The sequence below is a fragment of the Rattus norvegicus genome, chromosome 4, assembly GCF_036323735.1.
Source record: "Rattus norvegicus strain BN/NHsdMcwi chromosome 4, GRCr8, whole genome shotgun sequence".
In the NCBI taxonomy this organism is placed as follows: Eukaryota; Metazoa; Chordata; class Mammalia; order Rodentia; family Muridae; genus Rattus; species Rattus norvegicus.
The window spans coordinates 69,884,182-69,911,031 of NC_086022.1; the positions used below are offsets into that span (position 1 = coordinate 69,884,182).

At 44.1% G+C, this 26,850-nt stretch overlaps 1 protein-coding gene and 1 long non-coding RNA gene across 4 annotated transcripts in view; one reads left to right on the forward strand and one right to left on the reverse strand.

Annotated features, from left to right (window-relative positions):
* Nucleotides 1-26,850, forward strand: part of Tmem178b (transmembrane protein 178B) — a 376,213-nt gene that overhangs the window by 257,994 nt on the left and 91,369 nt on the right.
* On the reverse strand, nt 6,932-22,065 carry LOC102555151 (uncharacterized). Of its 3 annotated transcripts, XR_005503529.2 has the most exons (4): nt 21,963-22,065; nt 10,960-11,182; nt 10,457-10,621; nt 6,932-10,374 (listed from the first exon to the last, which is right to left on the reverse strand). It is a non-coding gene; the product is annotated as an uncharacterized LOC102555151 (long non-coding RNA). The 3 variants fall into 3 exon arrangements; XR_005503528.2 differs by lacking the exon at nt 10,457-10,621; XR_010065786.1 differs by having other exon boundaries at nt 6,932-10,621.

Consider the following 26,850-nt stretch of genomic DNA (forward strand, 5'->3'; position numbering starts at 1 on the left):
CCCCTGCCAGCAGAACTGGAGAACTGTCAGGGCAGAACGTTTAGAGGGACAAAATCATCAGTCGGGTACCAAGGGCCTACAACAGAGAAGCTCATTAGTGCTGGGGAAAGAGTGAGCAGCCTTAGCACGCGTTGGAACATTATGACTCACGAATAGGACTGACCTGGAGCCTTGGAGATTTGGTTTTGCTGGTTAGTAAACAGCTAGGAATTCCTTCAGGATTTTGCATCAGGAACCACATTATTTTGAGCAAAATGCATTATGTATCACTTTCTTTCCTGGGTTTGGTGCATGCGCGTTTTGACTAGTGAAGTTAGCCAAGATACAGTTAACATTCAGTGCCAACGCTTCTTAGTAACACTTCTGGTGTTGACAAAGGAGTATTGGAATTTTCAAGTGGGGGAAACTGAGAACTGAGGATCAATAAGGTCGGTGACTAACCAGAGTTGGATGAAAACATGGGGGACTGGGGTGGGGGCACTCAGTCCTCTGACTATTGGCAGCCCCAATTCTACCATGTGAAGCTGAGTGTTTCCTAAGAACAGCCTCGTTTATGCCATCGTCTCCTTCATGTGCAAGTCTCAGAGGAGGAGATTTGTGCCCAAGCTAGGTCCCTTTCTGTTATTCATGTTAAACAAAGTGCCAATTTAAATAAAGCCCAGGGCTGGAGAAATGTGGTAGTTGACCTCTGAAGCTAGGAAAATGTTAAACAAGGCTCCATGAAATATCCAGACTCTTTCCTGATAGCTGGCTACGCACTTAAACCCACAAATGAGTGGTATCTGGATCTACTTGCAGCACTATTTCTTGTATTAGTAGTTGATTCACACACACACACACACACCCACCCACACACACACACACACACACCATACACACACACCACCATACACACACACCACATACACATACACCACACACACACACACACACACACCACACACCACACAACCATACACATACACACACACGCACACATATACACCACACACACACACACCACACACCACACAACCATACACATACACACACACGCACACATATACACCACACACACACCACACACAACCATACACATACACACACACGCACACATATACACCACACACACACACACACACACACACACACACACACACACACAAACACACACCCTCTATGACCTCCTTTGATTTTGTCTTGCATATCCTTACTTCACAAGGTGAAACATTTCAAATTCTTACCCTAAAACAATATCCAGGAAATTGGATAGTGTGGTAGAGAGTCATTTGTGTTGAACTTCTGGGCTCTGTGCTACTGAACAGACAAATAGCTCTCCTAAATATTTGTTCCTATAAGGGACAGAGGAAAACATTGGACCAGTGATTGCATACCAAAATGTGTACCCTAGCTAGATGTGACTACACATGCCTGCATCCTAGCCCTGGAGAAGCTGAGGCAGGAGCTGGGAGCTAGCCTAGGTTAGAGGGTAAGGCCCTACCTTAGAAACAGTCAACAAAAATGTCTACTGTTGATGCCAGGCAGACAACAGGGAAGAAAACAGCAGGAACTGCCTCTAAGCAATTGCCTTGGCAATTTCTTTGTTGCCCTTCCTGCAGTTTTCAAATTGCCCCTCTGCTCAGCCCACAGAGTGCTCCCACCAGCCACCAGTGCTCTGCTCGGCCTGCAGAGTGCTCTCACCTTGTTTTTATTCACGTTAATCTTTTGAGCTAAGATACTTTTCATTTGTATGGTAGCTTATATGACTTGGAACGCATTTCCTTAACTTCTGCAAGCCTCAGTTTTCCTGTGGTGGTGATGATGCCCCGGGGACTTATGCAAAATGGGTGAACATGGGCATAAGAAAAGTGGCCCTGCTATCATAACAAAAAAGGCCACTGTCATTCAGGCCCTGAGTGCGACTGATGGGGATGGACGGAGACTGAGGGTAACATGCCGCTTTCTGTTTCAGCCTCAGCTCACAGCAGTTTATGAGAGAATGCAGGATCAACGTTAACCAAATCTGCTTTTTTTTTTTTTTCAGTAAAATCTGAAAACCAAAACATGAAGGTAATGTCTTCTGACTTTTTTATTTTGTAAACCTTTTAAAAATTCTTACCACACTGGGAAACCAGACAGTGATAGTGCCAAGGACTGACATAGAAAGCCTGCAGGCCCATCTCAGAAGGGCCTTCCTCCTTTCAAAGGGAGATGGCACTGTCTGAGATTTATACAATTAAGTAATCTAACTTTGAAAGCTTCCCTCTTTAACTCAATAGCTAACGCAAACCCTTCTGAGACAGTCTGGGTTCAAATCTGCCTTCATGATGTCGGTTGAATACTAATTGGTGATGTGACCATGGCAAGCTTCTAAGAGACTTTCCTCACCTGTGCAAGGAAACCGTCACTGGCTGCAGATGATCCTGCAGTGATAGTCACAGGTCTGGGGACTAAGGACCCTTGATTTTTATGCTGGTTCCTTACTTAAACTGGAGCATACTTCTTTAGGCCACTCTGAGCCTCCGTTTCCTTGAGTGTCATGTGGAGATGGTAATGATTCCCAATGGACTTGGTAAAGATTTTGAAAGACCAGAGGGAATGTATACAAAGACACTGTGCTAGGGAGAGGTCATCACTAAGTTTCTATTTTACAACAAAATTGTATGAAAATATCAGACTTTTTTCCGTTATGACAACAGAGGTGGCCAGATGGTCACATCTCTCCCAGAGAGATAGAATTCACAAGGAGGCAATTGCCAAGCAAATGGGGAGATCTTTTTATTTCTATCAAGGAGACTGTGCTGCTGTGTGACAGGACTGTGGTGAACAGTGGCCTGGGAGAAGGGATGGAAGTCTGGAGCCCAGCTCAGTTCACGCAGGGAAGCCTGGAGAGAGTAGCGTTTGAGGTGTAGGTCCTGTGTACCAGGCGAGCATTAGGAAATCTCTGGGCATTAAGTGTGGGAACCAGGATTTCAGTCACATCCCCAAAGCTACTGTCTCAGTGATTCCCAAATAAGTCCCACAGTTTGTGTGGCTTAAAAGAGCACATGGATTCCCTCACAACGCTGGAGGCTGGAAGTCTAAGATCAAGGTATGGACAGAGCCAAGGCTGTTTCCTTAGCCTCTTCCAGTTGCTCGGTAACCTGTGACACTCACAGGTGGGAACCTCTCTGCTTCTTTCTCTGCCTCTCTCCTCCCTCACCTTCTTTCTCCTCTATGTGTGCCTGTCTCTGTGGTTTTTGTTTTTTTGTTTTTTTTGTTTTGTTTTGTTTTGTTTTGTTTTCCTCTCTCTTACAAGACAGTGATATTGGATTAAAATCCAATCTGACTCTGGCATGACTTCGCTTTACCTTTGTTTCTTAATTATACCTTCAAAGACCCTGCTTCCAGATCAAATCATACTTTAGGGTTCAGGGACTCTTAGGACCTCAGCAGGTCTACTTAGGTGACAGACACACTTCAACCCATAATAATGACCACAGGCAAATCCATTAACCCTTAGAATGTCACTTCTGTCCTTTGTCTGCCTTAGCCATCTCCTGGAGCTGTTGAGCAGATCAAATGTGATAACGCCGGGGAGCCCTCTCTGAAGCACAGACTGCTTCATAACTGCACCATAGTTTGTTCTCACCCTGGAGGGGGATGTGATAAGGTCAGAAATGATTGTCAAATGTGTGTCTTCCTCTGGAGCTATCGTAGAAAGAAAGGCTTGTAGTTTTTATTATTAATAGCCTGCTTGCTGGATCCCTGGAGGCCACGGGGCTTGCTGATGGAATCCTTGGACACTCCTATTTCCTTTGCTGAGTTCTCCCCTCCCCCAGTACAGAAAGGATGCCCAGGATCTCCGGCATGAGAAGAAAATGACCGTGTTGTTTTTCCTTTCAAAGAAAAGAAATGTTCCACAAGGGCTACGATGGGTTAGTCCCAAGGTAGCCTGCTTTCAAGTATATGCTTATATCCGGAGGGTTGTATTTTCTTGTTTAAGACCTGCATATTCTGAAAGGCTAAAATCCTCACTTAGAGATCTTTTGTCTTGGGGAAAGGAAGAGGGCACAGGGTTCCTGGCTCAATGCTTAGCTTCCCAGCTCCCTGCTACTATATATTTCGTTTTATTCCCACTTTCTTTTAAAAGATTTATTATTTTATATGTGTGAGCGGCTTGTTTGCAGATATGTTTGAACACCGATGTGCATGTAATTGCCATGGAGGCCAGAAGAGGGCATAGGATTCCCTGAAACTGAAGTTACAAATAGTGGTGGGCCACAGTATGGGTGCTGGGAGCTGAACCTGGGTCCTCAGGAAGAGCCACTAGTGCTCCTAACCACTGAGCCGTCCCTCCAGCCCCAGTTTATTCTCTTTATGGCACCATTTTGATTCTATTTACATTACTTTTCTCCTTAAACCTTCTTCCCTCTCTGCATTCCTCCCTGTGGACGTCCCTTCTCTCCTCCCCCTCCTCTGCTCTCTTTAAGGAACTCAGATGCCCTTTCCACTCACTCTTTACTAATGGAGCCTAGATGGTATTCTGGGCTCACCTCTGCTTTATTCCCACTCCAGAGCCTTCACAGTCCAGCCTACAGTATACTCTGCCACTCTTGTGTGACAGTTTATAATCTGTTTTATGGACCTTAAAACTATTCAATCTCTTTGCCCCCTTAAGGAAGATTGCTGACACTAAATTGAATCCAAAGGGTTTTGGTGGTGGCACCACTCCTTTACGGGCAGTTGCTTATTTATGTCCCTTTATTGTGTGGTGGTTGATTTGTGTTGCTGAGATTCTGGGCCTCGCTCCCAGGCAGGAGACCACGTGGCATCAGAGGGCAGAAGGAAGGCTTCCACTGCGGTCCAGCTGAGACCACCTGAGGCACCAGCCTGCTTGCACTGGGGGTATCCGGGGAGGAGGGAGAAGAAGCCACTTCCTATTGTTCTGTGAGGCTGTGAGCTTCTTTTTACGAAGCTCTTGTTTGACATCAGGGTTGCAAGATCTTCCATTCCCTGGTTCAGCAATTACTTTCTGAGATCCTGTCAGGAGCCAGGCACAATGCTAGTTCACACATTCTGCTTAAATCGGAAGCTCTGACTTGTCAGTGCCCTGGTAATTACAGAAGCCATCTCTAGCTACAGGCTCTGGTGAGCACCCAATCTCACCTCATGTGGTTGAGAGGCAGTGGCTTTGAGCTGAGAGCTGTGGATAGGGGTCAACTGAGGGGAAGGCAGAGGGGACAGGATTACAGGCAGAGGACCCGTGAGTACAAATGCCTTAAGGGACAGGTACACTGTGGGTGTATGTGAGGATGTAAATCCCAGTGAGATCTGACTGGGCCCATGTTCCCTCTGGGAAGGCATAGAAATGTTGAAAAACATTAGAAAAGAAAGAAAGAAAGAGACAAGCGTCTGAAATACTACTAAGCCACCCTTCAGGATGGGTATCATTTCATATTTACACATTTTAAGCTTTTCTGAAATATACATACAGTAAAGTACCTGAAGTGTATTTTTCTGAAGCGTCTATCTCCTTGGATTCCTTTTTTTTTTAAGTAAATAATCTTTATGCTTATCAAGATTGTGATTTCTTTTTAACTTAACATCACATCAAAACAACTTTGCACTTTAAGTACTTTAGAATATGATATTTACCGACTGAACGCTGTTCTGGCATCGATTCCTCTTTGAGTCTCTACTCTTTAGTTTGTGCACTTTTGTTTTGTTTTACCCTGTTGTGCTCTGTATGGAACATAATGTGTGTATAAATGCTGGCGCATGCCTGGTTATCTTTCTTGTGGTCCTAGAGCACAGTGAGGCTCCAGACGTGTTCTTTCTGATGCTGGTAATCCCCCTCCCTGCTGTGGGAGAGAATTCCTGAATGCCCTGCCCGATCCCTCCTGCTAAAGAAGGGATCATCGGGAGGTGTCAGCTGTGGAGGGCTAGGTTGACCTGCAGGTCCAGGGCCCTTCCTGCAGGTGGGCTAATACCAGGAACAAGGCCTGAGCCTCTGCTTACTGTCACCCCATTTGTCACTTAGAGAGGTTAACTTAAAGCAGTTAACGTTCCTAAGGCTGGAGAGATGGCTCTGGCTAAGAGCAATTGTTGATCTGGCCGAGGACCTGAATTTTGGTTCCCAGACTACATGTACCCTCCAGCTTTGGGGGGCCTGATACCCATTTCCCATAAGGAACAGTGTTCAGAATTTTTTTTTTGTTTTGTTGTTGTTGAATTAATAAAGCTGTAATTTCATAATTGATACCGCCTAGGAATTTTTTCTAATTTTTTTGGCACCCTGTCTGGATCTGTCTCTTTTTCCTCTGCCCCTCTCTGTCTGTCTTTGTCTCTCTGTCTCTGTCTCTCTCTCTGTCTCTCTGTCTCTGTCTGTCTGTCTGTCTGTCTGTCTGTCTGTCTCTCTCATATGTATGCTTGAAAAGAAAGAGTTAATGACAGAGAACATAAGGTTCCACCCATCCCTTACACTCTCTTTCCCTCAAAACTGCAGCTCCTTGCAGGGGTTCTGGGCTCCTCTGGCTGTTTAAAATGGCTGGTCTCCTGTTTACTTTCTTGTTCATATATCTGAGCAAATGGAAAATTTAAAGGAAGGTGTTTTGCTTTTTCCCTGAGCAAGAGTGCTGAGCAGAGCGGCACTTCTACCAGGCGTCACTAATGGAGCTTGCTCTCTGCAGACTGGCTGTAAGCCCAGGTTGATGGAAATTCGCTTCAGACAAATACATTCTGCCACCTTCTCTCATGGGGACAGACATGGCACACTCCCAGGGGGTCATTCCATCTGTCCCCTGGAGCCAGGATGACTTCCTACATCATCTTCACAATGATTGTATTTTAACATGACTTTTAAATAAGCCATAGCATGGAAGCAGGCCTGGCTAGTGGAGACGTCTCCTACGGGTTGAAAGGCTAATGGAATCTTACAGCTTGGAGAAAACAAAAAAATAAAGAAGCAGCAGACAGTGCAACAAAAGGGATATACCTTTGTTTACTTTGCTCCTCCTTCTCCTACCTGGAGGCCAACCTCATAGCTCCAAGTGAGAGTGAGTTTACACACAAGTCTAAGGGAAGGATGCCCTTGCGCTAGGTCTGATGGAGCTGTGAGGAGCGCCCCCCTCCCCCAAACTCCAGAAGGAAAGGATTCATAGCAAAGAAGTCACATTGGAAGAAAGGGAAGTTTCCAACCAATTCATCATTAGAAGACACAGATCACTAAGAGTACTGAACAAGAGATTGAAGAAGAGTGAGGGGGCAGGCTTCTCCGTGGCCAGCTGGTATTCTGCAGGACCAATCCTAGGGCAACATTGAGCTGGTCATGCTTAACAAGTTTCCACGACCACTGGGGAGAATAATATGCAGAGTGGGTTGTTCAGTAAAACACATGTGTAGCATCACAGCGTGTGTAGCAGACAGGGAGCGCCATGTTGCTCTGCAGAAGGAGAATCCAGGTTAGGTTGGAGCTGTTGACCATTTCCCGGAGAAAGAGGACGCTTATACAGCTCTTGGGGAGAGTAAGATCTGGACAGGAAGGCCAATGCACTTCAGAGTCTGGCTCTGGTAGTTGCCAATGTCCAGCAGGGTGTTTTTTGTCATATATCTAGCTCGTGTAACTAGCTCTTCGCTTCTCTGTAGGCACATCTATGAACAGAGATGAGTTATGATCAGTGGGATAGTTGGCTAATTGTTGCTAGATTGTAAGAAAATGGGCTCTCCTCTTCACACATGGCCACCACAGAGTTGTGCACACTGGTCTTCACCCGCTGCTGCCTGACCTCTGGACACGACTCCCAGGTATACGGCTGGGAGGCGGCCATCTTTCTGGAAATGATGAAGGACTCCTGAGTTCATGGGGCTGCTGTAGAAAAGCCAGAGCTAACCTGTGCAATCACCCTGGCAGATTGGCGGCAACACAGGTAACCGGCTCGTGTTACCAGCTCTTTTCTTCTCTATGTAGGCATGTCTGTGGACAGAGATGAATGATAATCTGGGTAGGAGCCTCTACACAGATGTGGAGGAAGTGGGGAGAAGAGGAGGAAGTGTGTGCAGGAGTTAATAGTTGAAGTAGACAGGCTTTTTGTTGTTGTTGTTGTTGTTTTGTTTTCGTTTTTGTTTTTGTTTTTTTGTTTTTTTGGCTATTTCTGGTCTCTTCCATGAGCCCAGAGTATGTACTTCACCAAAATATTAAAATTCTAGAGTTTAAAGCTCCATTGTTCTTGAAAGTTACATTTACCGAGACAGCCAGGATCCCAGCTGTCTACTGGCTGGGGTCATCCCATCCCACCAGCCCTCTAGACAGCCTGTTTTTCTCCTTGTCTTTATGCCCATCATGTGCCATTTCCCTGATGTGTCAAGACACTGACTGTTCTATTCCTCACACCTTCTTTATTCATTTCCCTCCATCATACCAGTCCCTGCAGCATCCAACTATCTTTTTTTTTTGAAGTCTTACCTTAGAAAGGTCTCTTCTTGATTATTTATGTTCAGTTAAGACCATGAGTTTTCCTTGTGCAGAAGAGCTGCACAGGAAGAGTTAGCCTCCTCAGCTATCTCCAAGTCCTCCTCCTGTTCTTCCTAAGACCCCCTTAGTCTAGCTCATATGAGCTTCCATGTCCACCTCATGAAGGGTACCACTGGCAAAGTAACTAGTGGCCTCTGTACTGCCAGTCCAATAGTCAAGTCTCGGACCTCCTCTCAGCTGACCCCTTAGCATCTTTGGGTGGAGGCGGAGCAACCTTTTGGCCCAAGAACTCTTTGAAGGTGCCCCTTTCCTGAAGAGAGCCCTGGACCATTTCCTTGTCTCCTGTATTTTCTCAAATGCTACTTTCTCGGTGGGGCTCCTGCCCACGCAGCAGTTACATTGAGAGGTATACTTCCTCAGGCACACGGTTGTTCCTCCAGCCGGTTTCCTTACCCTAATCAGAATCCACAATTCCATACTCCCAGAGGATATGACATCTATCTGAGGCCTCTTTATCAGTGTGTGCGAGATGAGGATGCTTGAGAAATGGCAAGAGGTGTCTGTGTTCACATGCAGGATATCAGTTTTAACTACTTCAGAATTAATGAAGAAAATCTAAGTGAACCTCTTTGGAAATTCAGATAATTGCTTTGGAAATCACACCTTGCATGGCCCTGAAAGAAAACCCTGAGCAAACGGAAGTGCGTGTGTGGAGATTAGGTCTGATGGGACAGCCAGACTTTGTGCAAATGAGTACATGACATCCAGACACAGCAGCGGTCCAGGATTGTGAGAGGAACAGACACAGCAGGCACGAGAATGAGTGCAGATGATAGAAATGAAAGGCTGTAGGAGAAGCGCTGGACAGAGCAGGGGAAAGAAGTACGTGCGGAATCAGAGGCACTGGTTTTAGAGTTAAGGTTGCCTAGAGTCTAGTTAAGCTTCGCTCAAATAGCTGTGCACCTTCGGGCAAGCTGATTTCTCAGAGCCTTGGCTACTTTGTATAAAAAGAAGAAAGCAAGTAAAACCCACACAGTATAACAAAACAACATCCCAGAGCCAGTGCACCTCTCCCTTGAGATACCAGTGGTGAAATGAGATGGGGCATGCAGTGTTTCCTGCAGTTCCTCGCATGAGAGGGCTCTGAGCATGCGAAGGGGTAGACTCCTGCCATATTTCAGGCGCTGCGAACAGCAGAGGCCACCGAAGATGGTGAAGAGTTACAGATAAGAGACATGCTGCCGATCCTCAGGTTCAAACAATAGGAACGTCCAATCCTGCTAGATGGCACGGAACTACAGCTGGTGGTGGGAGTTGCTGTAGGTCAAGTGGTGTGTGTGTGTGTGTGTGTGTTGACCATGGGGAATGAATGAACTGAGATTCTTGTTCAGAGGCCATTGGTGGGGGCGTCACCTAGGCACAAGGGAAAGGGGGTCAAGCCAAAGGGTGGTTGAGGTGCCATGCAGTTTCCTTGAAAGCTTTGAAAGCATTCTATGAGGTGCTCCATAGCTTGGGTAGGTCTTCAGAGGTATTCCAGCTGAGACTCTTAGACAAGAGCTTTCTTCCCTCCTGTGACCAGACACCTGCAGTGCAGCCTGCTCCAGAGGAAGAATCTGCTTGACAATTTGCTTCTGACTGGGCAGCTCCTAGAAAAGACCCATCCCTCACTGTTGGGCTCAGGCGCCAAGGCTCCCACAACTGAGTGGATAGAGCCATTAGTCTGGAAAGACTAGCTGCGCAGCTCACTGTAGAATCCGCTCCAGGGCAATTTCCCGTTTTCCCACCTGAGTCCAGAGGTAGGCATTTGAAGGTCTTTGGATATCTGCCCAGTATTCAGAATATAAACCTGAAATCTGTGCAAAGGGACTCCAACTGTGGCACTAAATTCCTCACGGAGAACACACACTTACTTAGGTGTTAAATTCATCTCTGTGGGATGGACTCTAAAAGACAAGGAAGAAAATGACCATGATTTTAAAAAACAAACTGGACCATGGCAATGACTCGGTGGGGAAGAACACTTACTTGCACAAGCATGAGGACCTAAGCCTTGGATTCTCAGCTCTTGGGTCAAAAGTCTGGCATGGCCATGCACACTTGTACTCTAGTACTAGGGATGTAGAGGGTTGCTGGGGCTGGCTGACCAACAGTCTCCCCAAAGAGTGGGGAGCTTCAGGTTTAGTGAGACACCTGGTATAGAGAGAATAAGTCACATGTTGTCCCCCTGTGACCTCCTCACTTGCACACAGGTACACAATACATATGTTCTACACACACACATAGAACTGACACATAGTAAATGTATATATTTACAGTGGTACTTTGTTACATGTAAACGGTATGTAATGATTAAGTCACAGTAATTAGCATATTTGGTACCGCAAACATTTACGGTGTCTTTACGCTGCAAACACTACACATCTTTTCTTCCAGCTCTTTTGAAATATTCAACAAAATGTTCAGTTTTCAATAATACATATTTCCACTGCACTCCGCTGTAAAGCCTTAGACCCATTCAGACTGCTTACCTGTATTTTTGCACCCAGTAACCGACCTTTGCCTATTATTTCCTCTTCCAATCCTTGCTCCCCTTCTGGTATCCAGTAACCAGTATTCTACTCTCCGTGTTGAAGAGATCTACTTATGTGGATCCCATGTAAGGGAGAATATTCAACCCTGGTCTTGGTGTGCCTGGCTTGTTTCACCGAGCATCCTGCTCTCCAGGATTGAAAACGGCAAGTTCCATTCTTCCTATGATTAAAAACAAAGGAATGAAATGACCATGATCTTTAAAGGACTCCTTTTCCCCCTCTGATTTTATGCTTTCTAGAGTGGCTATGGAGAGAAGGTCCGGGTGTCCTTTGTAGCTGATGGGAGGAGAAGCCCTGGGCTGGGTCACCAAAGTGTGCATCAGTCCTTTCTAGTGTTGAAACCTTGTAAAACACCTTGGGTTAGGACCTCCTCCATGGCTTGTGATGGTGCTATGCCTAATGTATGCTATTGACTAGGAAGCAGCATTTGATAGGGACTCTACCAGGAATGTGTGGCTCTGGGAGGAAAGTCTGTGGCATGTATCAGATGGGGCCCCTTCAGATAGCTAGAAGGCCCACAGACAAACTACTGTCTCAAAGCATTAACTATATAGGTGTGTGCACACCAATAGGTGGCATGGGCCACACTCACAGATGCCCTTCTGCACACAAGTTCTCACTTCGATTTGCTGTGTGTATTACAGTGGAGAGACAGGCACATGGGTGAATGGGAAAGAGCAATTGTTTATGACAGGGAAAAGGTTGGTAGGAGGATGGGGGGTGGTGAGAAAGTGGTGCAGATTAGTGCAGAGGCCTATATATTTTTGTGTACTGCCTCTTTCCAGCATTCCCTACATACAGCAACCCCTGTGACACTTACTTAAGTGTCTGCGGGATTTTTTTTTTCCAAACCACTGACTTGTGATGCAAGTTTTCTCTGGTGTTTACTTTTGCAGACAATTTTCTCTGTGTGACTCTATATTCATCTGTGAGCTGAATTTGTAAACATTTAATCTGGTAGACGAGATGATTACTAGAGACCTTCAACGGGGAGGTTCCACCTAGGCCAAACATAATGAGGCAGAGTACTGGCTGCTGTTACAGAACCTCAGGGCCTGCATCTCATTCAGAACGAGCTTTCTGTTCTTTTTAAGATATATGTCCCCTCATCCCACTGCTGGGATTTGAGAGTCTGTCTTCCTGTTTTCAAGCTGTTTCTTGCTCATAATTTGATATATCCTTAGATACTGACAGGTACTTTTCCTTCAAGATTTTTCAGACTTGATTGACACATCACCCCTCACTGTATGTTGGATGATGGGATAACTATTTGTTTTCCTTTATTCCTTTAAAGCACTCAGCTGTTGTTTCAGCTCCCTGTGATTTTAATAGCTAACAAGGATAAACTAGGCCTCTGGTTGCGTAATGGACTCAGTCACAATGAAGAGGTTTAGTTGAGGTCTGTTTGGAACTGCTCAAAGTCCTCAAATCTAGACCTGTCATTTCAGGGTCATCAGGATGTGAATTTCAACAAGCACCCCCACACCCATTAAATCCACCTTGATTACATCTGCATAGAGGTTGCCAAGGCTAGACCTTTAGTATTAGATGAAAAATAGGCAGGAGTTAAAATACAGTAGGAACCTTTGAGGATGCTGGACCAGGACCAGCATCCGTGCTAGACATAGACTGGATTACAAACCTTCTTACTCCAGATGGTAATAATCAAGTTCCAGAGGAACCAGTTCGACTCCAGAGTTGGTCCTAGTGTTTATTATTAAGAAATCATGAGGACACCCAGGATCACAGGTGAGGCCACAACATCTCCAACACACAGTGTAACTGGGACCCTTGGGGACTGTTCCTTCCAGTCTGCACCTGAGGCTGGAGCAGACCCAGGGCTCTGGCTCCCCACCCACTCCAGCAACACCCAGAGAAAGCTTGATTCCCAGGAGCTCTGACACTACAGGATCTCAGCAAAAAAGAAGTCATGAGAAAATGAGCCCTTGTTACTCCGTACATTCTTGGTTTTTGGAAGCCATGGTTATTGTGTCACATCTAGGAGCCCAGGGTTCTGGAATTATTTTTAGAAGTGATCATGCTGTAGATTTGTGTTAGTTAAGATGTAGGAAGGGGCTCATTTTAAAAAAGTGGAGGTATCTTTGGGAAGGAGGCCAGAAGAGAGGGGCATCCCCTAAGCAACAGGAGGAGCCCTTAGCCTTAAGAGTTCAGTGACCAGATCCCAGTAGCAGCCCAGGGGCAGGTGACTCTAGGGCTGAGGACATAGCTTAGTCTTTGTAAGCAAATATTTCTATTTATAGTGCGAGCATCCACCCCCTCTCTGCTCCCCCATCTTATTCAGTGACATTGTTAATGCTTCTTCCATTGCTCATGTCTTTTCGGTAAGTATTCTCTAGTTAGCATTAACTATCAACTTGCACAGCCTAGAATCATCAGCAGGAAAGCCTTAATGGAGGAATTTTTCCAAATCGTATTTGACCTGGGGAATGTCTATAGAGGATATTTGAACCATTATCTGATTCAAAAAGGTCCGGTCCACTGTGGGCAGCACCGTTCCTAGTAGGTAGGTGGTCGTGAGGCACATAAGAAAGCTAGCTAAGGATGGGTAAGGGAACAAGGCAGCAGACCCAATCCTCCATGGTTTCTGCTTCAGTTCCTGCCCCAACTTCCCTAAATGATGTACTATGACCTGGAAGTATAAGCCAAATAAACTCTTGCCTTCCCCACATTGCTTTTGGTTTGTGGTATTTGTCCTAGCAACAGAAAGGCAGTTAGACTAGCAAGGAACTAAACAGCTTCAGTAACTACTGAATGTTCTACTTTACAGAAGAAAGCCATTTAAAAATAATATAAATAATTTTGAAATATTTTCTTAACTTCAGTGAAATTATCAACTCAGGTATTACTGCTCTGAAAATCACTGTATATGTAGCTACCAAAGAAAATGACATTTTTTAAATGGTGTCTTTTGTACTATCTACGATACTGTTTTTTAATCTCTAGAGGAAAACCTAGCTGGGTATATAAGAAAGAGTTTACCATTACCCTAGTCAGGCATCCAACCACCACATCACCAGTGATATAACAGCCTGATGTTGTATGTATTTGATGTTATTAAATAAAATATCTCTTGTGGCATTTTCTTGACAACATTGCTTATTGTTAATCCATTAGGCTTTAAGTAGACCTGCCAGTTTCTAGGACGTATAGGAACACGTTATGTGCTACTACCAGGAAGTGAGCACCCAGATCTGGAAGCTGAGGCTTGTCCACGGGATAATTTAACTAGAATCTTCATAACTGAGGCTCAGAAGGCAGAGCCTGCTAGAGTCAAAAGATTTAAAGGTCATGGCAATCAGAGCTAGCATGCCAGGTTAGATACTGCTTTGAAATTTACTGGGAAGATTAGAAAATGCTAAATCTTAAATAAAATTCATTAAAATGGAAAAGAAATCATTGACTGAAAATGTGGGCAGGAGAGTTGGGCTGCTGGATAGATGGACTGTAAATCTCACATTGATAAATATGTCCAAAAACACTGGAAACAAAAGCAGAGATAATAACCATTCTTGTGTGGTTCTTGTGTGGTAGAATTATGTTTTATTTTAATTAACTAATTAATTGAAGGTTTGTTTTTGCTTGCCTGTATGCCTGTCTATGCACCACATGCATACCTTGTGCCCACACATCCCAGAAGAGGGCATGAATCCTCCAAAACTGGAACTAGAGTTGTTAGCCTCAATGTGGGTGCTGGGAATTGAACCCAGGTACTCTAGAAAAGTAGCCAGAACGCCTAACCTCTGAGCCATCTCTCTAACCCCTGCCTCTGTTCTCTGTTCTTACACATACACACACACACACACACACACACACACACACACACACACACACACACACACACACACACACCAAACCTCACCATCAGAAAGACATCAAAATGAATTAACTTCTAACTTTTTATTATGATACCTTGGTTCTTTTGGAGCACTTGTACCCGCTTCTCTCAGTGTCTTTGTACTCTGCTAAAACTCAAAAGTTAACACTAGTATGTTATTTTTTACCTAAATTCCCAAGTTCATTAAATTTTACCATTTTTGTTTTCTGCACCAGTGTCCTTTTTTGATTCAGTATGCCACATTGTACTTGGTCATCAATCTCCGTCATCTCCTTTCTCTATGCCAGTTTCCACGTCTTCTCTTACTTTCAACAATGTAGACAGTCCTTAAGAATGCTGCTCAGCACCAGTGGAAGGGGAAGCCCTGGGTCCTGCTAAGACTGAATCCCCAGTGAACTAGACTGTTGGGGGGAGGGCGGCAATGGGGGGAGGGTGGGGTGGGGAACATCCATAACGAAGGGGAGGGGGGAGGGGGATGTTTGCCCAGAAACCGGGAAAGGGAATAACACTCGAAATGTATATAAGAAATACTCAAGTTAATTTAAAAAAAAAAAAAAGAAATGCTGCAGATTTCTTATGTAATGTTCCTCATTTGGAACTTACTTGATGATTTCACCATAAGAAGACTGGACTTGTAGCTTGTGTAGGAGAATTGTGTGTGTGTGTGTGTGTGTGTGTGTGTGTGTGTGTGTGTGTGTGTGTGTATGCCAAGGCACACATATGGAGATCAGAGAGAATGAGTTTTTCCTTCCCCCATGAGCATCCCAGGGATAGAACTTTGGGTGTCAGGCTTGATAACCTCCCTTACTGTATGAGCCTCCTCACTGGCCCTCAAACATCCTTTTTATCTCATTCTATCCAAAGTACATGACATCATTGTGACTAACCAGTGAAGTTAATCTTGGATCACTCGGTTGAATTAGTGTCTGCCACAGCCCTCTGTTATTTTCTTATGATAATTTTTTCAGTTACTATTTTCTTCCCATAGTTTCACTGAGTTCTGAGTCCAGTCCATATGGTTATTTTGAAACCCCAGAAGAAACAAGAGCACCGGTTAATTTTAAGTTAGTCAAGAGAAGTTAATTTTGTCCACATTTGAAAGAGCTTTGTTTGATAACAGGACACAGTAGGTCGTGACACAGCACACAGTTGGCCTCTGACATTGGTAGCGATGACAGTGCAGTAAGAGGATCCTCAGGGAAGCAGGACTTGAGAACAGAGAGCCTGTGCTCCTGGTTTGGCTTCTGTTTCTTCGAGCTGACCTGTAACGAAGATTCCTCTTCCTTCTTTTACTCAATCTGAAAAACCTGTGTTCTGGAGGGACTAAGGAAATGGCTCAGCAGTTAAGACATCTTGCTTCAAGGGGGCCAGAATTTGGTTCCTAGTACCCTCCTCTAGTTGTTTATGACTGCCTGTAACTCCCACTCCAGGGAATCCAATGCCTTCTTTTGACTTCTGTGGGCACCTTCACACATGTGGCATATATATGCACACATATAAGTAAACGTAAGTATGAATAATAAAGAACAAAGCTTTAAAAATAAAAAGAAACTATGGGCTTTTTTTGTTGTTGTTATTAAAAACAAAGATCTGCCCTTATAGGCCTGCTTCCTGATGTCCATAATGCCTCCCAGTCCATAGAAGACTGGAAAGCAAAAGGAAGAAAGGAAGGAGTGGAAGCCAGTGAAAGAAAGCTCTCAGCCAAGTTCCCTTCCCTTGCGAGCACCTTCACACTTGGGAAGTGGGCTGTGCTCCCATTAGCCAAACGACATTTCAGAGTTGCCATCTGGGGATTCATGGATGTCCAAGTCCTGCAAACTAACTGCAGTCTATCATGTAGTGAACAAGAAGAGCGCCAGGGGACAGAACTGAGACATAACTCAGAGAAATCTTCTGCTGGGTGACACACATGCCAAGAGGAACAGCACCAGAGGCTGAGAGCCATGCCGATGCATCTTGTCTCTTCTCGTTCTCTGGTCAGGCAGGCTTTATAGCTGAGGTCTGTTAGACTACCTACCAGCTTGCAGACGTTCCTGAGCTTTCTAACCAGAAGTTTACATTATTTCTGTGGCTATGTGTGATTATTAAAAAATCTTTTTTTCTAAGTTTTATTTTTTTAATTAAAATGAAATTGCATATTTTTTCCTATAACTTCGTCTGTATGCTCCCCTCCACTTCCTCTCAAATTCATGGCCTGTTTTTCTTTAATTGTTATTGTTAAATATATGTGGATAATTACATAAATACAATCTGTTCAGGCCATTTAGCATTACTTGTATCCATATGATTTTAGAGCTGACAACTTGAGGGCTCATCCCTGTTGACTATTTCTCCTGCTCTCAGCGTTCCTTATTTGCCTGTAGACCTTTGCCTAGGGATGGGGCTCTGTAAACTTCCCCTCTCCACATTAGCATATCTATTGTCATTGTTCAAGTCTTGCTTAGGCAGCCATGTTGTTGAGGTTTATGGTTGAAGCTTCCCTGTCATATCTAGGAGACAACAATCTCACAGCAGATTTCCTGATCCTGAGGGTTCCAATGTTCCCCATGGTAAGTGTGGGAATTGTGTTGTAGGTGTATCAGTTGGTACTGGGTATCCCTTGGCCACTTCTCCAAATTTTGACCAGTATCTTTTAATGCTATGCCCTTCTGGTCTCCCACAACCTCCTTACATACAGAGCTGTGCCTTTCTTTAGTCATCTACAATGTGAGGATCATTTTGTTAGCCAGATGAGGTCGTCTCCACAAACATGAATTCATGAATGTACATGGCCCATGTCTACCCTCTCTCTTCTCTCTTAGTGTGTCCCTTTTCTCCCCTCCTTTTCTCCACATCACCAGGGTCATAGTGTGAGGAGAAGCAAGGACTTCCAGTTCTGAAGACCACAAAAAGGCTCTCAGTAAAATGGAAGATTGTTGAGGTACATTACATTTCTACTAAAGATTTTTCTCCGGAGAATTTGGAAATGAGTGTAAAATTTATAAGATTTCACACTGAGTGGCTTTTTCTACCTGTCTCTCTTTACTTAATTCATAGTACTCCGCCCTTACCTATAAACATAAACTTGAGAAAAAAGAACTTTAGGTGAATTTTCAGAATACACATTCCAGTGATTTAAAAACTTCAAGGATAGAAATGTGATTGGGGGAATATTGATTAAAAGCCCTAGATGTCTATGCTTATCACTCCAGTAGCTCAGTCCTGATTGTATTTTGCAGGGACTGGTGGATAGCAGCCAGAATGTGAATTTTGTGTCGATATTTGTTGACTGTGAACAAAATCTATGTGAGGTATCCGAATGTTTTAGATTGCCAGCAAAGTAGTTGAAACACCTGAGTCTTTTGATCATGTCCCGATCCTTTTGTCAAGAACATTCTGTGGCTGTTGCCTAGGAAACACCATCTTGCTTATGTTCCATGGCAGGGACCTCTCTGCACTGTAAGACAATGGTATGCCACTGTCCTCCTTTGTAATAATCTAAACTTGATGGGATTCATAGCAACTTTTTAGAAGTTACTATTATTCTTCCCTTCCTGGCTAGCACGTGTGTTTTATCCAGTGTTTCACTGAAGCAGAATGAAGCGTTTTTCATGCTTCAGACATTATTCTGGGCTTTGATTAAACCTTAAAACCAGGGGAAGGAAAAGCCAACATGTTCCCTCTCTTTAAGCAGTGAGAATCTCAGCTGCTTATTGTTGCCACGAATGTGTGTGCATGCTCGCCTGATGGTTTTGTGTCTTTTCTAAATGCAGATATAAACTGGATGCATTTGTCACCTCAAGACAATTTTTCACACAAGTCATGATCACCCTTAGTGTGTTAGGTGCCTGCAAGAGGTCATACCATGGTAGGGGAAGTGGACTCCATGTATTTAGAGTCAGGAATCACCTGTGAACCAAAGTGTTTACCTCCTTGGATGTCAGGGTATTTTAGAATCAAATATCTAGAAGGAAAGCAAACTCATACCCATGAATGAGAGAGGCTCATATTGTAGCAGAGAAAGAACAAATCCATCATTCTCATGAGCTTCCCCTTCCTTAACAACACAGTCCGTATCTTTCCTTCTCACCCAACTTGGTTCTCTTGCATGGTGCCTCACTATCCCTTGATATTAGAGGGAGGAAGGTAAGGTAGAAAGCAACCCCCCATGCCCAGAGGTCACACTAAATGCAGCACCAGTGTGGCTGGGGCCTCTACCTATAGTTAGTGATTTGGCCTTACCCCCACCATTTCAGTTCTCTATCTATTTGGCAGTGGTTTCTCCTGACCTTTCCCTTGGGGCTTTGATCACTACCATGACTCCTTTTCCTCCTCCTCTCTTCTTCTTCACAGTGTTTGTATACATGCATACCTGTTTGCACATGTGCATCAGCATGTTCAGGGTCACATTCTCACATAAATGAATGTGGAGGCCAGAAGTCAAAGTCAGTCTCCTGCCTTATCACTTCTTACCTATTTTCTGAGGTCAGGTCTCTCACTGAACCCAAGGTTCACTGTATGGGGTGCACTGTATGGGGTGCACTGTCTGCCAACAATTCCCCAGGTTCTACCTTATCTCAATGTACTAGTGCTGGGGATAGAGACAGGCACCACCACACCCAGCTCTCCACAAGCATTCTGGGACAGAACTCAGGTCCTAGTGCTTATACACCAGGCACATTATCCATGGAGCCATCTTTCCATCCCTCATTCTTCTTAATTTCTTCTTCATCCTTAAGTCAAGAAACCAGTGTAGCCTCTTCTTTTGCTCAGCTGTAGACATAGTCCTGATTTTTCTGTACTGGAGTTGGTTTGTCTCAGAGCTGAGGACTGTATGAGGTTTTTTTCTCCCTTTTAAGAATCTTTCACTTTTTATAATTTTTTTCTTCGCTCAGGATCAGATGCTTCACTTTTAAACTCATTATTTAGAAGTTTATTCTGTTTGTCTTAACTTCTTTCCAGATCTCCCTTTGACCTTGCCTGATTAAGACATAATGAGTCTCAAGTATATTTAAATGAATCAAGAAAATGAGGGTCTCAGTAGCCAACATTCCTACATTAAAAAAATTAATGACTTCTTTGAGGTCTCATATAATTAGTGTAGGTTGATAAATGTAGGAGGAATTTTCATGTCTGAAGACAGTGACAATTCAGAGTTGCCCCAGTTTTGCCTACAGGGAAAATACTTTTTTCTAAACTGAGGAAATCTTGCTGTATTCTAATTCTTTTACTTTGTCTTTGCTAGAACCTTTTCTTTTTCTAATACAGATCAAGTCTTAGAGATCTGTGGGGATTTTTCTATCTCAACTTTGAAACACTGTGGACCCCTCTAAGGCCTAGGTTCAGATATTCTGCTGTCCAGTGAGCTTATGAGAGACAGCTGCACCTGGTGCCAAGCGCTTACTCTAACTCAGCTTCTACAAACCGCATTCTTGTCCATCAGATGAGTTTCTGTCTTACTCTTGACAAGTAGAGTAGATGGAACCACCCATCCCATTGTCCAAGGTATGCTTGAGCTCTCTCTCTTTACTTGTACCCAGCCACCAGTAAGTCTTCTGTCCCTTGATTCCAGTTTATCTTTAATCAACAAACAACTCAAAATCCAGGCCACTACAATTCCTCCTAGATTTGGGGCATTTCAGGACCCTTCTCCATTGGGATATCAAGGTCTACCTGCTTAACTTTGGCTTCCTCCTGCTTCCCATACATACCTCCAGCATCTTTGCTCTTACAGTAGGGTAGATTTTTTTTAAACAGAAACCATAGGGCCAGGGGTATGGCTTAGTGCATGAGAGCATTTGCTGCGCAAGCTTGAGGACCTGAGTTCAGATCCCCAACACCCACTTGCTTATTTCACGTATTTGATCTGCAGCCAAATTCAATATTCCATTAATAATTTTATACAAAGTGCTACCTTTTAAGATTTATTTTCTATTATCAGCATCAGAAAGTGGCTCTATACTGGGCATTGGTAGCACATACCTTTAACCCCAGAACTCAGGAGACAAGGGCAGGAGGACCTCTGTGAGTCCAAGGACAGCCTGGTCTACAGAGTGAGTTCCAGGACACCCAAGGCTACACAGAGAAACCCTGATTTAGAAAAGAAGAACAAGAAGAAGGAGATGGAGAAGGAGGAAGAGAGGGAGAAGGAGAAAAATATGGCTTTATTCAGTGGATTTTTTCCCACAGATATACAGTTTTGAAAAGTATCTCTCAACTCTCACTAGAGAAGCTTCCTTTTGAGCTAGGTAAAATTGGTATTTAACAGAGACCACAACTCATCAAGGAACAGGCTGCAGGATACTTGACCCTTAATTTCACACACACACACACACACACACACACACACACACACACACACACACGTCACATCACAATCTTCCATCCCAGTGATCCCAGACTCAGGGATCATTTCTAGAACAGGGTGTTGGAAAGAGTATAAGAGCAGGACGTGATGGATGACTACAAGAAAACTGTCTCCTGGATATAGCAGGAAAACTAGCGATGAGCTCGCCCAGGTTATAACATTGTTCATAAGACCTGTACAAGCTCAAGCCAGACAAAAGCCCAATAGGGACTGGCAAGGTAGAAACAAAATCCCATCCCTAGTCAAGAAGCTATTGAACATTAATGGCTGTTGAGAGACTCTGTTTTGTTGTTGTTTGAAGTGTGTTACCTCTTATAAGTTGACCACATTCCACGGGAAGGCCCCATATTCAAAACAGCACAAATTAATGAGACTTGATGGGTGTACAAAATAACAGGACACAAAGTTGGTTGGGTAGGGAAAGGGGTGTGAATCTGAAGGGAGTTGAGGAATTTGGTAAATATGATAACACATTGTATAAAAGCCCCAGAGAATAAAATGCTTTTGAAAAAATGAAAGAACCACCTTTTGAATGACAAGAAAACACTAATACATTGGGCTGGACCTGTATCGGCCATCCTTGGCAACCCAGTGATTCAGTTCTGTAACAAACCTAAGGAGACATAGTTCCTGGCTGTGCCTCAGTGGAGTGCCGAGTTCCTGTGCCCCTGCTATCTTATGAGTAACATAGATGTCACCGCAGCATTGATCAACATGAACTTATAGAAGACCTCTCACCTTCTGTTCAGATATCTTTAAAAGCAATACTCCATCCTCCTTTCCCTTCCCTCGGGATCTTAGAGCTTGGCAAGCAAACTTGTTGCCATGCCAACAGCAAGACTTCCGGGCAGGAGGCTGCAGTCCTACCTCTACTTCCTTAGCAACTGCTGATATCCTCTCCTACTTGAGTTCATACTGGCATCAGATCATTGCTATAGAATTACTTGTAGTCTGGGTTTTTTTGTTTTTTGTTTTTTTGTTTTGTTTTGTTTTGTTTTTTTTTAGCTTGCTGTCCTTGAGATTGAACCCAGAGCCTCATGGATGGTAGGCAAACGCTTTACCATGGAACTATATCCCAGCCATAGAACTGTGTGGTACTGTGCTCCACCACTGAGCACAGTCGCTGGGGAGGTAAAATGCAGGGAGCTTGACTACACTTATCCCAAGCTGCCATCACTGCGCGCTGGGCTTTACAGAGGGAGTGGGGGGGGGGGAGCAGCCTGAGACATGGGACAGTGGAGCTGTGTCCCTCACTCCCTGGCATCTAGTTGCTGCTAGAAAATCATACAGAGAAGTCAGGAACACGGGCTGAGGACTGCATCTAGCCTGGGACTGGGACTGGGAGCTCTGGCTTAGCTCATAGGTAAGGGTAGCAGCGATTGTCTGGGAGCGTAGATGAGCCTTCCTATGACTCAGGCAGCGGCTCTGTAGGCGAAGGCCTTCTCCATGGTCTCCATGGTGGTGGTAGATGAACGAGTCAGACCTTGGTTCAAAATTGTTCATCGTGGAAAATGGATGCATACCAACTTCTCAGGGTGGGCCAAAGATTAAATACCTTTTGCAGGAAGGAATGTCTGGGAAGGGACGCTTATTAGCTAAACCCTGATGGTCGCTATGCACATTAGCATGGACCAACTTTCCTGGTATGGTCCAGTGTCCCACAGAACTCCTTCTGCTCTAACTCGTACAAGAAACTCTTCAGCAGCCATTTCTATCCCTCTCTGCATGTTTAGAAATGTGTTCTTAGGAATTTGCTTTCTGTAGGCCAAATTCTACTTGAGATTTCATTGATAAACTGATAGTGTGGAAATCCATTATATATAATCTGCCTACTTATCTTCTCTATGGAGCATGCTTCTACCCTTGTGGTATTTTCCATATTGTTACCAGATAAACAGAACCTTCCCTTTATACAGGCTTCCAGAAAAGAGATTATCTCCCCTACTTTCTGTATTTGGAAGGAAAATCTCACAACCCATTCCCCATGTTCCAGGACCCTTAATTATGTCAGGACTTAGCAAATATGGGTACAGCATCCATTACTGAAATCAAATCACACCTTATCTGACTGGCTCTTAAAAGTTGAACCAGATTCTGTGGGCTCTAGGTGCACACTATGACCTAGCCCTGAAATACTCCTTTTCTAGGGCATTCTGGAAGGTAGATTGATTTTTTTTGAGCCCAAATAAGAACTGGGAAGATACTCTACAAAGCTCAATGATTTGAAATTTCTTAACAAATTAGAAATACTTTTACACATAATCTTGAATCCCATTGATAAACAACTTGGAAATTTAGAGCAATTTTAGAAAACAAATGTCCAGGCTTCAAAAAAATTAGTGTCCCCATACCCATGAGCAAGAGTCTTTAACATCTCTTCTGTTAAGACCTCGATGATGTTTTTTTACCAAGTTCCTCCCTTCCTTTCTTGATTATTCTCAGCCATGTTGTAAGACAAGCATTTTGTTCACCCAATTAGAAAGTTTCTTGTTATCCTTGGTTGGCCTTAACCACTCCTAGCTTCTTATATCTAGGAACAGCTACAGGAAGATCCTCAACTGCTCTGTTGCTGGAAGAAGATCATCTCAGTTGGTCCTTGTGAACTACAGTTATAAGCACAGCTGAGGCTAGAGGGTCAGGAGTTCAAGGCTGGCCAGGGCTACATGGTGAATTTTTGATGAGCCTGAGTTCATCATGGTGAGTGGGGCAGACACATTCCCCATGAGTTTTGCATATGGTTCCAGAGGGTTCTGAGGCTTCCTGCCCTGGAAAAAAAGAATATTAACTTTGGTAGAGTTCATAGAATCTGAGTATATTAACATTGGGTAATAACAATCAGTTAATATGTATATTGTATTTTTACTTACAGTGTGTTTATAGAGATATCCTGTCTCAAAAATAAAACACCAGAATAAGAGCAAACTTTGCCAAGACTGAAAGTCTTTTCCTCCATTACTTTAAAGAATAATTATTCATCTCTTCATTTGGCCCAACCCAGGCTTGCTTGTCTAGCAGAGAGATAGAACTCTGTTTAGGGGTGCTTTTAAAATCCATTATATTATATAACAATGATAAAGGAGTCTTTTTTTTTTCCTGAATTTTCTACAGCATTTTCTGTCTCAGTATCTGTATATCAAAGATACGAGGACCAAGAATTTTGGGCAGGTGGCCTGTACAAATAAATGGGGATTTTGAGGGGCTCGGGGGCTTTTCAAACTGTGCCCTTGTCTTCTGGGCTCTGGATTGCCAGGGATTTAATTAGCACTCCCTGTTTCCACCTCAGCTCTTTCCCCTCCCGGGTAATGACTCGATTAAAGATCTTATCTGTTTGTTGGTGGCATTCTAGTACAAAGGGTCGTTTGGGGACTTGGCAGGATCTTCAGTACCATTCCCTAGACTCCAAATTATGGGGGAAGTCAGAAGCATTAAGATCCGCTCCAAGAACTTTGCTCTCTAGCGGATCAAATGAAATGTTACATTGGTTCTCAAAAGTGCTCCCGCTCCTCAAGACGACTACACAGAGCTCTTGGGTTCTTGGGTTTAACCCTTCTGAAAGGGAGGCATTGGTGCTCTATCAGGAAAGTGATGGGCATTCTTTCCAAACAGCATGACTGTATATGTGCACACACCATTGACCTGTGTGCTTGATGGACAAGCAAGCGAGATCCGCTCTGGCTAATGTTAACAAGTAAGAAGGATGTCTCCTGGACTCCAAAAGGATAAGCAGCCCAGGTGAGGATGAAGGAAGAACCAGGCTGTCCTGGGAATCCAGCATGTGTGACATGTGGGAGTTTTCACTTAGACTTCAATAACTCAGCTCCATTGAGGTCCAGTGACCAGCTTTCAGTATCCCAGGAGAAAGACATTCCCTGCCCTAGCTTGAGTCAGAATCTGTCTGCTTTTCCAGGAATGTGGGTTGCTTGCCGAAGTTCAATTTCTATAGTATGAAGCTGCTCCAGTTATGGGGAAGTCATGGCGAGCAAGGCAAGCGCTATTCTATGAACTTTGTGTGCAGTTTTGGGGTATCCTTCATGCCCTTGTAGAAAACAATATGACGTTTGATAGACCCTGAGATTATAAACAGTAGATAACCATAATTGACATGTATATTGCATCATTACTTATAGCCAGACACTTGGCCAAATACTTATTCTGATCTTTTTTGTGTAGCAATCCTATAAGGTAGGTTGTTGTTATTGTTATTATTATTATTTAGATAAAGAAGCATATCCACCATAGAATAAGATAGTTTGAAGTCCCCTAAGCTCTTAGTAGATGGTGCTCATAACGATTACAGTTGGGAGTTCCGCCTCTGCTTCTGAGTTTGTGCAGCTGTAGATTTCACTTTTCATTCATCTGAATAGGTCAGAGGTAAATTACAGAATGACACATTGTTCCCACAGACAGTAGATTCAGAGTAGACAAATCTCCCTGGAGACCACCCTCTCTCCTAGGTTTTCCTGTGGAGCAGCTATCTTTAGCAGACTCCTTTTAATAAAGGGGGAAGCATTTAGCCCTCACATATCTGCATGCCCCATTTTTTTTTGTCACACAGTGGGTGGCTTCCCTCTACCCACCCGCCCACCTCCTGCTGCGACTCCCTTTGGCCTGCCACTTCTCGTCCATCATCACACACCTCACCCACAGTGTTCCCATTTTGGGTTCTGGGCCTCTCAGCCACCCACTCTTGCTCTGCTCCTCCATCATGTAACCTAAAACTCAGGCAGATCCCCCTCCCCTGTGGTCATCTTTCTGGTCACACCTGCCTTCCGCAGGACATCCACCCTCTCACAATCTGTCCACTGGCTATTGACACCTGCCTTCTTCCCCTTATGGTGACACTTGTTCTAGCAGCCACACCATAAGTCTTTGTAGCTCTTCATCAGCTGATTGCAGGGTGTGCCTTCGCAGATGCATAGTTCTGCTCAATTGAGCAATAGGTTATATCTAGATGACCACATAGGAGCTTTCTGCCAGGGTGAAGATTCCTTTTATATATTTCAGCTCAAATGTGCTTTTGGATGATTCTAAAGTCCTAACGGTCAACAGGAGGCAGTTTCTGTGTGTCTTAGGTTCCCTCAGGCATGGTATGGTGTCAGGCCAGAGTGTGAACTTGGTGAGAACTTCCCCTGAGCTCCCTTGATCATGTTGCTCACACAGTCAGACTTGCCTAGGGTAAACGACAAACACGCTTTTCTAGTTTAAGAGGCAACTGTAAGTATGACGGCCTACATCCATGTACATAGAACTATGAACTCAGTAGCAACTTTTTGAAAGCTGATAAGCATTCTTGCCATTTTAATCGACTCAAACTGTGCCAATTAAACTGAGCCTAAGAAGGCTACTTATTTGTGTCTTTTTCCTGGGATTTCTTTTTCTAAAGCCCCACAGTCCTCTTGGTTGTAGTGAGATATTCAAAACCCATCTCCGGAAATGGTTGAAGAACTAGTTAGAAAAGACTAGATTGCTACTTCAGGTTGGCATGAAGGTTTCCTACCAGCCATTTCAGCACGTGTGCTAAGCCAGGAGCTGAGCTCCACCAGCCACTCTGAAGTTTCACTGGGCTCCACACTTCTTAATCATTTCCAAGCAGGAGTCAGAGGAACGTGCTTTTATTTCCAGTGAT